This window comes from Plectropomus leopardus, chromosome 8 (assembly GCF_026936395.1).
Source record: "Plectropomus leopardus strain MGB_pleo_1.0 chromosome 8, ASM2693639v1, whole genome shotgun sequence".
NCBI lineage: Eukaryota > Metazoa > Chordata > Actinopteri > Perciformes > Serranidae > Plectropomus > Plectropomus leopardus.
In genome coordinates, this window is record NC_142183.1 from 23,218,689 (window position 1) to 23,236,111 (window position 17,423).

Sequence of the window (17,423 nt, forward strand, 5' to 3'; positions counted from 1 at the left end):
GCGGCGTTAGCTTCTGGGCTGACCTACAGAAAAACGTGATTCCTGGGGCTCTCGATATGCAACAGTTCTCGGTAGAAACCCCTTGGTGGGTTCTAAATAAAACCATTTGAATATGAAAGGGTTCTCAGTGAAATCACCTGCGTGGGTTCTTGTTAACACCCTTAGAAGGTGGAAACGTTCTGGATAATGCACCCACAAAGGGTTCTGGCTGGAACCTTTACACCATAAAAAGATTCTCTGTAGAACCTCTCACTGGGGGTTCTGGGTGCAACATTTCACAGATGGTTCCAGATAGGTACCTTTAATGTTGGGTTCTTGGTAGAACACTCTGAAAGTGCAGTTGGACCCTTAATTATAGGTTCAGTGGGAACCAAAAGGAGTTCTTCCATGAGAGCAAGCTGTAGAAACGTATTTGGTTCTTGTTAGCTCCTTTATTTCTAAAAGTGTATGAGTTGTTTTTTTTACTTTTTTTACTTGCTGATTCATCACTGAATTTGCATCTTTCAGGCCGTTCTGCCTCTAATGACTCTAATTAATTGCAGCCTCACATTAGTCTGCTGGTTGGAAGGAACCCCCACTACCTGAGCGATGTTCCACCTGCCTGTCCCCGCTGATGACTGAGTTGTGGTGTAATAACATCAATAACAGCTCGACTTGTGTGTCTCAGCTCTGCAGGGCTGCGGTCTGATGTTAGAGAGTGTATATGCGTGATCATGATCCTGTCTGATGAGGGAACAGGCCCTCAGAGCGAGACTATTATTCTTACAACAACACAGAGCAGGAATCTACCCTCAAACAGATGTTAGGAGCCCTTTGTAGAGCCTTTGGCACGGAGCCCAACCCTACCTATCTGCACAGCTATTTACATGGCAATCCAGCTGCTCAGTCTCTCTTTTCTTCTTCTTCTCTCCTTCTTTCCCCCCTCCCTTGCCCTCTCACTCTGCCTGCGTCTTTACATTTACATCCCCTCCCTCCTTCTCCCCCCCTCACTGTTTGAAATCAAATACCCCCTCTCATATAAACTTTGATCAATCAAACGTACTAATTTGTTTAGCCGGGGAGACAGTGACATAGTGATGCAGGTTCAGTTACACAGAGATGAAAAAGGCCAGGCGTCCCGTATCTCAGAATATCTCGGTGCTGACGCAAACCTTTACCCCACACTTTATATTTAGTCATTTGCTTTCACAGAAAAGCCAAATATATCCCCAAAAAATTCTACCTGCTGCTATGCTGACTTATTGTCCCCTCCAGTCCAAGCAGATGTGGGAGGGAAGGATTTATAATGATAACTGTTCCTGGAATCAGAGTTTATATTTGCTTTCTCACTAATCTTGCGGGGTGATGTAAAATGCTTTTCACGTCTATTTTAGTCAGCATGGCCTTTGATATGTACATAGCTGAAGGAAAGTCATTTTTTAAATTTTATTTAGTTCATCTATCAAGTTCAGAGTACTTAAGGGACCATACAAAAAATTATAGGAGTAGGGAAGAAGCTTTATACCAGAAAAAAGAAAGAAAAGATAGGCCCTCCCCAGTGTTAGCAGTAAATTTTTCTTTGGACCTTCCCCTTGAGGAAAGGACAGACAATCCCCTTAATGTCTAAAAATAATATAACAGTAAAAAAAGGGTACATTTTTTTCACCACTGATTACTAAATATGGATTAGGAGTACAAAATAATTATGCAAAAAATCAAAATGCTAACCTGGGATGAGAAAAAGTTACAAGGATTACCATCTCTGTGGAAAACTTTTGTCTACCTTCCACTAACCAATAACAAAAATACATAATGCTTTCTCTTTTCTAACAAGAGTTTTTTTTTTCATTAGTTACCTTTTTTAATATTTTGTTCAGTTATTTTTAAGTTTAGGTCTAGTTTTTCTTTATTAGGTGCACTATGTATTTATTATAATTTGTCAGTGGCAAGATTTAAGAAGGTCACGATAGGTATTGCAATACGAACATAACACTTTGTGAGGGCAATTGACTAAAAGTCATGTAGACATCCACGTCTCAATAAACTTTTATTGTGACAAAATTGAAGACATCTTCATTACAAATTGATGCAGAAAAAGAAAAAAAAAATTTTAAAAATCAAAATTCTTTGGCGTAGGACCCCCAAACCTCCATATATGTCCTCCACCCCCAGTGTTTAATTAAAACTTACACCTTTTCATGCTTGTTTTGTTAATAGATTTGACCAAATTGAGCACCTTTGCATGTTTTTTGTTTTAATTTAGTTCGTTTTGTAAGTACACAAATATCATTTCAGTTATTTTTATTTTTTTCTAAAGTCTAGTTTTTATTTGTATTTCTGTAAATTAAAATGTTTTTTCCACACCTACTCTTAGTTTTTCAGTTAAGTTTTCGTTAGCTATAGTGACCTTGTTTCTGACCCATCCCTCCCTCTAATAATTTGTGGACAGCCCTAAAAACAAAAGCCAAATTGTGGTTGTTAGAAACTGTGCAGTAAGTGTGAACAGCCTGTATTTATCCACTTATTTAAGACCAACTCCTAAATGTGTAGCCTTTGTGTGGTTCTGACACTTTTGTTGACTTCATTGTCATTTTCATAATCCTGAGGGTTTAATAACAGCCACAATGACTTAAATGATGCAAAACAGCCGAGCGTTTTCTTGCTCAGAGGATGGATCTGGTCCTCATTAGCAGGCAGCTCAGTGGCTGCATTATCATAAGATGATAATTAGACAAGCAAACCTCATATAAACGAAAAGAGATGAAATCAAAGTCCGCTGGGGCCCTGAAGCTGGCCGGCTCGTCAGTAGAGGGTGCTGATGTTTTCCCCTTTCATAGCCCAGCCAGCATCTCAGATTGCCTCAGAATCATGCAATGTCACGCTATGACAAATGGAGATACATTAGTTAATTAAAGTAGGGAGTTCAGAGCTGGGTGACGCAGGTCGTCCTGTTTTTTTTTTTTTCTTGCTTTCATTCTTAAACATTCCTCCGTGTCACGACACAAAGGCAGAGTCCAACTCGCTGACTCTCCTGGCGTGATTGGATGACTTCTTTCTCAGTTTCTGTAATCAAGGCCGCTTCAGCTTCTGACGTAGTTTTGCTGCTATTCTCCCCTCTGTTGTTGACTCAAGTGAACACTCAGATCTGGTATATTAGTGGAGGTAATTTACTGTCTAGAGTGATTTACAGTTTAGGGTGATTGTGTGGAGCTGTGCATGTGAATGCTTAAAGTTTGTTTACCAAATAGGATTAACAGAAGGCATGTGTTTTGCGTGCTCATTGACATTAAACAGTTCCTCCACCAGAGACGTTTTAATTGACTTAAAGTGATTTTTGGCAAATGAGGAAACGCCAAACGAACTAATGGGGGCAGCGGGTTCACTGTTGATGATTTGTATTGGGAGGCTAAAATGGAAAAGAAAGCACAGAAACCCACTGTTTTCATCTGAAGTCTTCAACTTCCCCGTCTTTGATGTCATGGGGGCGAATAGTTGTTAGGTTGAGACAGTCTCTCCGCTGCCAGAAACAAGGCTGGAGGCTGAGACAGGTGCACCACGTTCATCACATCCTGATGGAGGAGACCGAGGGCCAAGATGTTGTTCTCAACATATTGGAAGTGTTTGTTAACAGATGGAGACATGTGCTGGCAAGCGTTACCTCACTTTGTCCAGAAAGAGGGGAGAGAAAAAGGATGGGGTGGAAAGCAACATTTAATTTCCAATGGCATGAAAGACATCAAGATTGAAAAGGAGAGATAAGAGAGAAATCAATCGAGATTTCATTTTAATATTTGCATGTCCAAACATTGTGATTAAGTATAACATATAGTAGTAACCACAAAAACCTCTTAGCTGTCAATCCAGTCGGATAGAAAATGGTCGAGACTTTGTTTATTCCCAGGTTTTGACGACAATATCCAGCTGCAAATTGTGCAAAACCACAAGCAGGTTAAGGATTTTCCCCCAGGAAATCTTTTTTTATCCAATGCCTGTCATACTTCTCAAGCACGTCTTAGTCACATATGTTCCTCCACAGTCCACTCCTCTATCTGTGTTTGTATCGCAGCTTTATTTCTCTTGTAAGGTCATGCAGCTACAGCTGGCATCAATATGGCAGGGCTTTTTTCTGTCTGAGTCCAGCGCTGGAAAGTTATATTCATAGGGCTAATCAGTTTAAAAGATAATGAAAACAGAGATTGTTTACAGAGATTAGGCCCTTGGAAATGGAGTAATCAGTGCTTTGAAAGGGCACTGACAGCGGCGGGCTGGATTACTGTCTGTAGAAACCGAGCAACGCCGCTCTAACTCTCCATCTCTAACAAGCTCTCAGAGCCCTGATGTCATCGCAGATAGAAGATAGAGTACCTTATCCTCCACTCCTCTCCATTTGCTCCTCTTTGCTGGAATGAAATTACTCAACGTTTAACAGACGGGGCACCTGTCAGCCAGATGTGTTTCAGTAATGAAAAAAGTGTAGGATGAAGTAAGCGTTTTGACAAAAATGTCCACAGAAAAATTAATCATGGGCTTAATTTCTTCTCAGCCCACATTGTTTAATATGCTGTATGATTTATGTGGCAATGGACTGATTTATTTCAGAGCAGAGATTTCTGTCTGAAAGTTGAGGCTGAACTCTTGAAATATTCGGAACACGTTACGCTTTTATAAGCATATGGATTATACTTATTTTGATAAAAAGTAGAGGCCAGCTATTGTGTTTTTCCCTCTCAAGGGTAGGTTTTAATTTGTGTGGCTTACATCGCGTTGTTTGTTGGCCGAGCTATTCGATCCGGTTCCCATTTTATTGATTGGAGAGACACATGGGGCCCCAGTTTAATTGGGGAGGGGTTCCCTCATAAGAGCTCACCCCTGAAAGCCAAAAAAGCCATGAAAGTAATTATCAGTATCTAAGATCTCATCCAGTGAGGGGGGGAACATATGTTTAGGATTTGGACTTACACAGGGTTGCCCCCTTCACCAGCCAAACACAACTTGTATCCTTTCGCAAACTGGGCGCACAGTGCAGTACGTATGTAGCAACATGTCTTCTGACAGAAAAAAAGATCTGGGGGAAAGATAGATGGAGGGTTTGTGTCCAAGAAGATAGTATGATGTGCCAGGACAAGAGGTAGAGCAGCTTGTTTTTGGCTCAGGATTTGACTCAACATTTGGCTGTTCTCAAGTCTTTCCTCTTGTTATTGATGGGAATGAAGAGGGGGGACACCAGAACTACATTCCCACCTTCATCCTAATATGTTTTCCTCCAGTGTTACCATCTGCTGTAAATATTATGAATGTCTTCTGTTAACCATTAATCAGTGAACTGCAGAGAATATTTTTGACCAGTTACATATGTGGGTCTATTGGTCAGTTTTGCACTATGCACCACTTGGGTCTGATAGGAGCTAGCTAGCTAGCAGAGCCACTCATTTGGTGATTATGGCTAATAGGCTTGGGTGGTATGTAATATTTCATACCTTCATACCTTTCAGAAATTTCACTGGGGTATACAGTATATGACAGTATGAATGTGTGGCACTTACAGCTTTTCAAACTAATGAATACACAACAGAAACTCACAAATGTTAAAAAAAGTAATGTTCTCACACCCATTTTCCGTATTAAACAAAGAACTACAGCTTTACACCTTTTGAATTCAATGTTCTTTTGGTCACAGAAGACTGACGAGGCTTAATTACCTTGTTGACTCATCAGAAAAACACACTTTCACTTTCAAATTCAGATTTGACAAAAATAAAATAAAAGTTGCCCAAATTGTCTTGTAAGCAACCGAGTCACTAATTCCACAATTGCAACAATCACAAGCTCTGGTTTGTTGACATAAAAACGAACCTGTTAGTGGCCAGTTAATGGATGTCTGCCTATCAAAAGCAAAATCATCAAATCATCAAAAGCAAATATCAAAACTGACATTTCTGGTAAATATACAAAAGATAATTTAGGAATAAGCAGAACACAGACCGAAACCGAGGGTACTTGGTGGCTTTGTTCGCCTTATGACTGCTCACTTTAGGGAAGGGATCCTTCTGGAGAGAAGAGGATGGGTGTGAGTCTTTTGTCTTAGTCTGAGTCCACTTTTGGCGACGAAGCACTGTCAGTTGAGCAGCCCAGCGAGGCTAACCCCCGGCCCTCCGCCTCTGACCAATGGCTCTGGCATCCTCAGCTCTGGCACTTCAACATCCTGGGGGAATCTTTATTCTGATCAGAATACAGGGCAGAAACCTCCTATAAACTCCCACAATAAAGTGAAACAGAGACTACACTGGAGAGGCAGAGGCGACAGATCACCATAAAAATGACATTTATCTTCCAAGATTCTACTTTTACTGATCACACTATCCTATTTTTCCTAAAGGATGCCTCTCTGTGCTTCAACAAAGAGCAAGGAAAAGAACTTTTTTTCTGTTAGTGCTGCTGCTGTCACATTTTAAGCTGTCTTAAGACGGATGTAAAGGTTTGGATTTGTAAAGCACCGCATGTATTCCAGAGGTATCCATTAGCGTAATGCCGTTGTTTAGGAAATCTGGCCGTTTGATTGCGAAGGAGACCCTGACAGTGTACTTGACAAACAGTCGGCTGATCCATTTCCTTCCCAAAGGAGAATGACAGGGGGCTGCCTTTGCTGCGAGCGGCCCCACTGTGTGCCTACAAGAGCTGAGAGTTGGGTGGTCTGTCCATCAACGGCAGATTTGGGGTTAGGTCTGAGAAAAGCAGCTCACCCATATCAGTTTCAAAGAGTGAAACCCTAAGCGCCGGCCGCTCTCTGCCCGCTGCAGCCTCATATGCACAAAGACACCTGTTGTTCGACTCTCATACAAAGGTTTAATCAATCTAGGTGTTTGCAGCCAAACAAACACAAATGCCATCTTGTATTCAGTTTGTTAACTTTCATGTGATTAAAAAAAACTGTACATCTTCGTGCTTTGCTTTTGGCCAGTTGCAGCAATGCCAAAGCACTGATTACACACAATTTTTAACATCAGGCGTCGTGACAGTATATTATAAAGCTATTTGAACCAGATATGACTTTCCACTCACTGTCAGTCTGCAAGGCAGTTATGCAGTGCGAAGCTGCTCGTTGCTTGAAGTAAGGTAATATATTTTCTGAGCAGGAGGAAAGTTCTGCGCTGCAGGACATCAGGATGCACTCTCTGTCCTCAAACTCAGCAGCTTTGTGCAACTCCCAAAGGAAAGGAGTCTTCCAGAACCTTCTTGCTGCTCCGTTCCTGTGGTCTATTATTAAAAATGATAAGCACTCCCAAAATGCACCAATTTCCTGCATTTTCATTCATGCCGGTTTGACCCCATATTTGGCAGAAAAGTATTTTTTCTTGTAACACACTGGGTTATTAATTTCTGAGTCAGCAAGCAAAGCTGAGCTGAGATGATGTTTGCATGTTGCTATTGCAAAGACAATGCTTGATTCGTGGCTACTTGTCTCTTTTCTTACTTGTTATGAGAAATGACATGCGCAGTAATTTCATTGATTACCTTTGGACAACATTGGTTGATTGTGTTTCTACTCTGGGGAGCAGCAACTAGGCGTCGCCAGCTTGTGAAGGCCAAAATGGAAATTTTCTTCAAGTCGAACAAACGGAACACAAATTTGATGGCGTTTGTTTTAAGTACATTTTTAAAAATATTGATCTGTTTGGGGCATCTTGCAAATGTTTTGTTGCAGACAATTGGAAAAATGCCATTACACTGGCATTAAGCAAGTCTTTCTTCTGCTTCTGTTTTCTCAGCAAAAAGGGGGCTGTAATCTACAAATAAACTTTGTGCCTTCCTCTGGTGTAAACAAGTTTCATACAGCACAACTGGGAAACAACAGTGATGGGAATTAGACATTAATGTGTGAAGAAATGAAAAAAAAACATGTTTGAAACTAAAGTTTAATGACTGTGAAAGAGAAGTTTTTTTCATTAGTGTTAGCCTTCATTAAGAAAGTCTAATATCATTCCTGCTGGCTATATGTCTGATGCTATTTAATCCAGTTGTTAACCAGTGAACAATTAAGAGAGAATGAGGATTGTTGAGGAAAGATGGGATTGGTTTCTACCTAAATCTTTCCAGTAGAGAGTCGGCAGATATGAATAGCTGTGGTAATTTGATGAGGCTCTGCGTCTCTTTGGGATCACACACTGAGAGGAGGCCTTGTTTATGTGCCAAATGGATTTATGGAATCAAATAAGAGTTTTCATTTCCTTGTTTGAGTCAACGTGCGGGGGATTAGGAGGGGAAAAATGTGGGCAAAGATAAAAGTAGTTATCAGACACACCGTGGCGGAACAAAGGCTCTTTGGTTTACCTGCCGGTTGTTCTGATTTTCCATTTTGCTTTGAACAGGGTCTTTATGGTGCACTGTTGCTTTGGTCGAGAGTTCAACAGGGTTGGATTGTTCATGGAGTTTTGTACCAAGCCATGCTTTACTGAAAAATAATACACAAAAATAACAAAATACACAAAACAAATGATTTAAAAAAAGAAATGAGCTGGTGAGATTGTCATGATCCTGGGTTTTCTCTTTGTTTTTCCTTGTTTCATTTAATAATTCATGTTTTGTGCATGTTCTGTTTTATTTTGTAGGGTCACTTCAAACGTGTCATGACTGGTTTTACTTCCTGTCTTTGTGTGTTTTCCTTAGTGATTGTTCAACCCTGCCCTGATTAGTTTCACCTGTCCCTCACTGGTCCAACTCACCTGTTCTCACTCCCCCAATCAATGTTTCCCTACTTATACCTGCCAGTTCCTTTGTCCTTTGTCTTCATTTTTGGTTTGGAGATCTGTTACCTGTTTTTCTGTGACTGCCTGATATTGGGACTGTAAGTTTGTTTTTTTGTTGTTTTTTTTTTCAAATAAGTCTTTGAATGCACCAGCTGTCTCTTTTGTTGTCTGCAGTTAGATCAAGATCTGCTACCCGCTCTCCAAGACCTTGGCAGAGACTTTTAAAAAAGATTTATAAAGACATCTCATGGTGAAGATGGAGCTGAGCCGAAAGGCAAAGCTCTCGATTTACCGGTCGATCTTCGTTCCTACCCTCACCTATGGTCATGAGCTTTGGGTAGTGACTGAAAGAACAAGATGTGTGGGTACAAGCGGCCGAAATGAGTTTCCTCCGTAGGGTGGCTGTGCTCTCCCTTAGAGATAGTGTGAGAAGCTCGGTCATCCGGGAGGAGGAGTCAACTATCATCCATGTTGGGCCGTTGGTGAGCACCTGCCCCCCTTGCTTTTGCACTGTGTTCCCTGCCGTTGGCACTCGTGAGCCCTTGTCGGCCCCTGTCGGCTGGTTTTCAGCCAATTCAGCATGTTGAATCTGCTTCAGAGCTGGCATTGGTGCTAGCGTTACCTGTTCTAAAATGAAATCACTCTGACTAGCAGATCAGCTCAGTGCATAACAACAGAAATGGGAGTAAGGAAAACAAACAAGTGTCAAAATCAAATGGGCGCACGATCGAAGCAAACTTACTCCATGAGGTAATATTCTGTTTTTGGCCATTGAGCTCTTTAGCATAAATGGTTTGTAATTGTTTGTTGTAGTATTTTCTGGTGCACAGTAAATATGCTTTTTTATTTCATCTTTGGGTTATTCTGTTAATATGCTAATTGGCTAAACAACATCATGAATCCCTCTTCAGTCTTCTGGTTTCCCTTTTTGAATGACAAAAACAGACTATGGAGTTATTCTCTATCATGCAGTTATAAAGCACAAGATGGCTGTAGTCGTTGTGGGGTATTCAAGTGCAACTTTTTGGAAGACACAGGCGATGTGACGCGCCAGCCTGTGCCACTAGTTCTTTGATGTCAGTTCGATGTGTCTTGGCCTTTAGACAGAGCCAGGCAAACTGTTTCTAGTCTTTATGCTAAGCTAAGCTAACCATACAAACACGAGGTAAGTGTATTTCCCAACAGGCCTATGTCAAAATATTAAACTGTGACCTGATGTGTGATTCTACCGGGCAAATATTTAAGACTTTAAAGTAGTGAATGCGTGGTTTAAACAGTGCTGCTCTCTTGGCCTCTTCTCTTTGGTTAAAGACTCTTGTTCACATTTTTAGTCTATTTTACAACCCCGAGTTGGAATCAAACCTTCACTCTGACTGCCCTCTGTGGTTCCAGGGGGTGCAGGTTGAAATCTGTCAGCGGGAATAGACAGCAGCCGTTCCCTTTGAACAGCGAGTCACACTCTAATTTAAGGCATAGAGATGAGGTACATGTGTTTTACACAAGTTTTCTGCTTTTTGCATGCTTGCGTGTATGCGAGCATAGTTGCTTTACCAAACTTGAAAAGCACACTCAAGTCCACAAGTGGTCTCTCCACCCTTTTCATGTTCTGAAAGCCTGACAACATCTCGCTTAAATCATCCTCTGATTTCATCGACTTCATTTGATGTTTCCAAAAAGTTAGAACAAATCAATATCACAGAGTACACAACATCAGCTCACTGCCAGCCACACCAGATTAGCTTTAAGTCTCTGCTGGCCACCACAGACCAAAACAACAACTTCATGGATGAAATATGGAACTTTTTGTCATGGCGTTGTGTGTATTTTGACTTTAAACATGCTCTTATTGGCTATTGCGTGTGAGGCACAAGTGAGGTTATTAATTATCACAGTCTCTCAGCTCTAGTAAAGGCAACAGCTGCATTTCATAGAGGACTTGCAGGCAGCTTTGTATATAAAGAGAGGGACAGAAATAGACCTTTGTGCCTCAGAGTGATGTGTTCCTTATAAAACGCCGTCAGAGAGCTGAAGACACTGAGAGAAAACGGGACAATTAGGTTGATGAAGTATCTGATTGATTATCATTTTCGTGTATTTATTACATTTTAGATATTTATTATGCATAACTTGTTTCCCTACCAGTGTCCAGTATGTAACTAACCAATAGTTGAGCTTTGCCCCCTTAGTAACTGTGGCAATGACTGTCAAGCCTACAGTTGACAGTGTTTACAGTGGTTTACCACTCAAATTCGTAGCAATTTTCGAAACGCTGAGTCCGACACAGGTTAAGTACATAAACTGCACAAAGCAAGTTTCTTATTTCTAGCTGGTGACTGTTTATTTTTCCTGACTGAGAAAACAGACTATATAAACAAGTGGATGTAGCCTCTGGGTCTGAAATGTGAAGTCAATATGGAAGTGCCTTAAACCTGCAGTCTTTCAAATGACCAGCAGGAGCAATTCCACCTGTTACAAAAAGAAATCCAATCATATAGAGTGCAGCAGCATTCAGTCCGAAAACCCAGAAATAAATTAGCATCTCAGCACTTCTGGTTTCTCTATCTCAAAGATTTTTTTTACTGGGTTTTTGTTCGACGTTTGAAATAAGGTCCGTGGTTAACACAAGCTGAAGAAATGTCTCTCAAAAAAGGCCTAAGTAGCTGAATAAGACTATTGAACATCATGACACCAAACCCGGCTTTACAGCCTCGTTGTGGTGGCGAAGTCGTGTGACTGTAGTGTAGTTGGTTTATAGCCTAACAATAGCTTTTTACTTGATTGCAATTAGTCCTCAAAAATGCTAAAGATGCCGCTAATTTGTGAAGATTCTCTTGCTGAACTAAACATGTATCATAAATATTTGGTTGCTTCAGATTTTATTTTCTGGCATAATTCAAAATTCCAAAGACTTTCTGACGAGGGAACCGGTTTCAAAACCTCTGCGTCGGCCTACAGAAAAATGCCATCTTTGGGGCACATTACCAGGATCAAAGTTTAGCAATGCATTCTTGATAATTTGTCATTCATTTCCACCCTCACTCCTCCACAGCTCCAGTGCCTCTTGGCTTAGGATGCAATACTTGGTAATAATACTGTATTTACTTAGTACAGTAAGCGGAAGACACACAGTTTGATTAATTCATTAACCTTGTGTTGTGTTCCTGTGTTTTTGGTTTTGCAAAGGCTAACAACTGTCGGTCTTAACGTTTTATTGCTCTCTTTACAGTGTTGTGCACAACGCTTCAGCGTGTTGAATCCAAAGCTCAACAGGCCTGCCGTACCCCATTGATGCCATGCAATTTCTTTGGGCGCTGCTGTGATTTCTCCGTATGCACATGAGTAAGTAATTTATTAATTACTAACATAGCCTAATTTTCTTAGTTTTAACCTTTTCTTATGCTGGAATGATTTATTTTTGTGATTTGAGTGATGTAGGTAACGGCCTGTAAAATGTGTCACTTCCCAACCTCATAAATGAGTCACTCTTCATCCGTCTTGATTGCCAACTCAGGGCGTCAGTGTCAGTTTTGACCAATGAAATTAGATTACAGGTGGATCAAGTTTAAATAAGCAGGAGTTCTTTTGCTGTGCTCATAGGCTTCTTAGATGTTTCTTAACTCTGACAACAGATAAAATATAGAGTTGCAACTTGTTCAAATTTTCTTTTGAATTTTATTTCAGACAAATATAGATACATTTGGTGAGATGAAAAAGAGCATTTTAAGATTTTACTTAGGATTGGGTTGAGACAGGAGGAAGGTTGCATCTCAGGAGGTGATTTAAAGAAGTATGACAAAATGTACATAATGTCATTGATGTTAATCTGAGCTCAATATTTTTAAGGAGGAATAGGCTGGACAAAGAAGAAAACATATTTTTTATTTCCCCTACCTATGTGTTATTTAAAAAAAAAAAAGGCACCTGTCATTTGGAAAATGAGTATTATCGGAGCAATGGGTATTTCTTTTGGGGAGAACGGGATGTTGCACAATGGGACATTTTTCTTACTGCTGGCAGAATAATGGGCTGTATGAACTATGCGTAGTTCCCACTTGGTTACAGTTGGTAAAGTGTAGTTGACAATCAAGATTGGTGGAGGGGATTAATGAACGGTCAGGAGGCAATAAAGGGATGTATTGATAATGGGTGACTTGGATGAATATGTTGGAATGGAAATCTGAGTAAATAGGCTTGGTGGTGATAAGTATGTTTCCTTTTGTTGAATCCAGCATGAGGTTGATGTAGACAGAACACACACAGAGGCAACTTCTTCGGAAGATATGAGCATAACCTTTGAAGTGACTGGTGACAGTAGTTCATATATCTGGCGATGGTTTTGACAGGTGGACTGCCGTCTATAAACACATTCCAGAGGTCCAGACATAAGCCATTTTCCAGAGAAGTGGAGAGCAGCGATCTTAAAATCACAGGCTTGTTTAGGTTTCGCCGAGTGATCACTGTATTATGAAACTTTACATCTCTGACCCTGGGGTCTGGAAATGCCCACGTGGACACATGGATTTTTCATTGTCCTCACAAAGCCCGTCTATTGTCTGCCTCCTCTCTCTGTGTCTCAATCAGAGACTCTGACGCTGCTCTGCGGATGCACCTGGCCCATAAGGTTTCACTCATACGTCCTCCGCCTCGGAATATTAAAACACTGACAAAAAGTTAAACCTGTGGTGCTGTCGTCTTTTAGCAGACTGCTCCTTGGTGCAATATTAGGTGCTATTGTGGGGACAGGGTAACCAGTCACTAAGATTTAAAAACAGCATGGTCTTATTTGGGGATATCATGTTTTGGGGGGGAATGAATGCTGGATTATTTGAACTGGATGGGCTGGGATGAGGGGGCGAGGTGTGGAAGAAGTCTGAAGGTGGCTCTGACTTTTGCTTTTAGTCTCAGCTCATGCGTCGGGGCACAGACTCGGCATGGATCGGCCCAGTCATGAGCCTAACAGATGTGGTCCTCTCTCTGTTCCTCGTCCAGGCTGCCGTGGCAGTGGTTCAGTTATTCTCTGTCAGAGGTTCAGCCCAGGGAGTACAGGTTCGGGCCTTGCGTGCGCCCTCCCCAGTGTTTACCCTTCATCCTGTCAGCATGGCTGGATACTTGGCTAAAAACAGCCAGCAGCTGATGATATCCAGGACTGATAGAGGTATCTGCTTTCATTAAGGAAGACTCTATTAGCCAATGGTGTGAATTTAACGTTTGTTCTTAGAGGCCAGGCCTCAGATAAATGAAGGGTTATCTATAGCTCTCTAATTGAAACCACCTTGACTCTTGTTTCTTTCTCTCACTCCATCCCTCCCCGCCTCTCCAGTGAGTGATTTCATGACTTTTGTCCGTTGGCGTCACAAGAAACAGATGTGGGCGAGATTCCTGCCGGTTTCTGTTTTCGATCGAAAACCTGGTAGATGGTCGGATTGATGACATTTTGTTTGCCTGTGAACATGTTCTTCATTGGATTTATGGAGTGTCTCTCCGCTTTCAAAACACCTGCTGCGCCGGGGCAGATGTTAAATCAAAGTTGATACTCTCACGTCTCTGACATCGCCACACAAAGGAAAGTCAAACCGAAAAATGAATAACAAGAAAGAATACAAAGTGAAAAATACCTCTTGGTTGACATGTGATTTGTGAATATTTTGTTCTTCTCATAAAGCAGATAAATGTGCACCGCAGAGGCTACATTATACATGAAGGAGAGGCAGCATCCATCATTAATTTATGCCCTATAAAAAGTATTATTTTGACAAATTATACTGTCTTCAGCACAGTACACCCAAAGATGAAATATCACTAATATATCTTGCTTTATTATTGCAGCCTCCAAGAATGTTCACCTCCTTATGATTTAGCCCTGCATAAAGTGTTATATCTGTGTAAAATGAACAAAATGATATACAGTTGGGGCTGTCAGTGTAATTTTTACGCTATAATTTCTTTTAGTATTATATAGCAATGATATTATTTAATAAATTGTATTTGAACTTGTCAAGTAGAAAAACAATTAATGTTGGATCTAAGTGTTTTGTCTGATTTGTGTTTAACCTGCGGTTAACCTGATAACTCTTAGAGCAGCTCTGGAAAGCAGAATGATCCTCTATTCTTTCCCCGGCTTCAGAGGCCCTGTCACTTCACATTAGCACTAACAGTCAGCTGCACCCCGGCCTGCTCTGTCTGGCAATCAGCTCGAGAGTCTGAAACACCTGCTCATGTTAGGCAGTTTCCATGGAATAATGTAGTAATTCCATCAGGAATTGATTGGGATTCGGGGGGAAAAAGACAGGAAAAAGGGAAAACAAATATGCGTCTGCACATACAGTAGACTCGATTGGAAAGAATGCCACTGTTTGTTTTTTCAAGCAAAGGGAAAAACCTCAAGTCTTTTACCATGGGAGATCAAAGCGGTTTTGTGATATGAGATGGTCTACATGCGGCGCTTTCGAAGTGAATTATACCCCCCCTCCGTTCCCCTGGTGCACTCTGAAGCCCCCTTTGATAATTGTGAAGAAAATATGAGCTGTTATATCTGCTTTGCCATGGCTATCTGTCTTTATTTATGGGGAATAAGTCAAAGGTCAGGTGTAAGGTTTAGCTCTATATTCGGATGAAAAAAAGAAGGTACTTGCTCCCCTGCATATCCAAGAACTTTAAATCAAAAGTGGACAAGGCAGAGAAAATTATAGATGAAGCTTCTCAGCTCCTCACACAACTTTATGCGTTTGCGGTATTTCCTGTTAGCTGTTTTTGGAGGACATGAGTCTCTTTTAATTCCTCCCAAAGCCCAAAGAACTCCCTCCTGCTTCAGACACTTTTACAATCAATCACATTTCCCAAGACACCCACTGTTTTCCATCAGTGGTATCTTTATTGACACACGAATATACACATGCTCCTACAGTTCAATCCACTCTGGTTTCTGCAGGAGTGTTTCTTCACCTCAGATCTGTGGGAATCACTCTCTCTCTCTCTGGCTTCCATGTTTCCACCATTTTGACAAATACAAGTATTCCCACTCTGTCCAGAGGGGAGGATAAGTGTTGCTGCTCTTGCCAGGGTCGAACACACTCGCAGAGAAGACATGATATCAAAGGGCTGGGGAGGATTTGGAAAGTGAGGAAGCACACCTCGCGGGCCCTGGAGGAGCACAACTCTTCACACATCCATCATCCCACAAGAGCACCATTAACATCGTCATTCTTCACCCAGCGGAGGACAGAGTGAGCTGGATTTCTCCGAACATGCAATCTGAATTCCTTCATTCCTTTCCGAGCATCCCTCTCATAACCTTGTCCTTGGGCGTGTGTTTTTTATTTTGACAAATTGTACTTTAAAGCAAACTACGGCCTCTAGTGGTTACCAGAAAATACAACCTGATGTGTGATTGAGAAGCAGGGGTGGACAATAACAAATTGCACTTACAGTTTTTGAGATTCTAAACTTTACTTGCATCTTGTTTTAGGAAACGTATGACTTTGATTTCACTACATTTGAAAGACAAATGTTGTTTACACTTGACTTCACTTGGCTCTCGACACTTTGAAGTCAGCAAACCATTTTTTTTTCTGTTCTAAATTTCAAAATTCCATAAATTGTGATCATTTTGTTCTGTTTGTGGTTTGTTTGTCAAAATGGTATTCCCATTTCTCTACCTTATGCCGCTCAGATTGGTCATCTCATCGGTAGAGAGAAGAAGTCACAGGCAGCTAGTTGTATTTGGTTATGTGGTGTTAGTAGGCAAGGCAGCTTCATTTGTCCAGCAAATTTCATACAACAGAGTAAAAATGTAAAACATATGAAAGGATAGAGACTTACAATAAAAGAGCGAAGATAAACATTTTTTAGATAAGTTAAAATTAATAGGACGCTCAGTAGCTCAGTTGGTAGAGCAGGCGCCCCATCTACAGAGGTGCAGACTCGATTCCAGCCTCAGCCCTTTGCTGCATGTCACCCCCTCTCACTCCCCCTTTCAGGCTACAACTGTCCTATACAATAAAGTCAGAAAGCCCAAAAAATAATCTTTAAAAAAAATTAAAAGTTAAAATTAACTACTAATGGCTACAGCAGCAGATAGAAATAAAGATTCCCCACCAGATCACCCATGGCCATAACTAATGTCAATGTTTTAGCTTTTTAATATGAAGAATGATTTGTATAATTTTAAATGTTTGCTCCGTTCACTGCACACAAACGTCATATCAGCCTAATTAGGTTTTGTAAATGTATTGTGACCATATACAACAATGTTTTAGAGATTTTTTTGAAGTGCCTTTACTTAAGTATTATTATTCCAAATCTTTTTTATTGAATTGTGACATACAGAGATTAATAACATTGTGGAGAGGTATATTTGTGCATCAGTATGTCAACTACTTAAATATTTTTAAAAGCAAGTGTTACTTTATCTCAAGTAATAATTTGACTCAACAACTTTCACTTGTATTGGAGCAGGGTTTGTGTCCAGGGAGTGGCCTGGGTTGGCATGGGCCACCCCTGAAGTCTGATTAACCACCCAGGCGCCACCCCATAATTGGCTATCTGCCAAGTCAGTTTGAACTGTTTGACATATAAACTGAATTGTCGTTTACAGCTGCAATTCAGTCTTAAATCTGAGAGGCAGTAATGTGCCAGAGTGGTGTCTATCCTGCCAAAAAGCCGCAGAAGAGGGAGAAGGTCTGTTTTGATTTGAAGCAGAGC

At 40.9% G+C, this 17,423-nt stretch overlaps 1 long non-coding RNA gene across 2 annotated transcripts in view; it reads left to right on the forward strand.

Annotated features, from left to right (window-relative positions):
- The first annotated feature begins 8,731 nt into the window (after positions 1-8,731).
- The window catches only part of LOC148188940 (uncharacterized), a 29,019-nt gene continuing 20,327 nt past the window's right edge, over positions 8,732-17,423 (forward strand). The window contains exons 1-4 of one of the 2 annotated variants that reach the window (XR_015777136.1): positions 8,732-8,821; positions 11,950-12,062; positions 13,713-13,878; positions 14,044-14,388. This is a non-coding gene — a long non-coding RNA (uncharacterized LOC148188940). Of the gene's footprint in view, positions 8,822-11,949; positions 12,063-13,712; positions 13,879-14,043; positions 14,389-17,423 lie in introns of those variants that run through there. The other variant, XR_015777135.1, reaches the window with a different exon arrangement.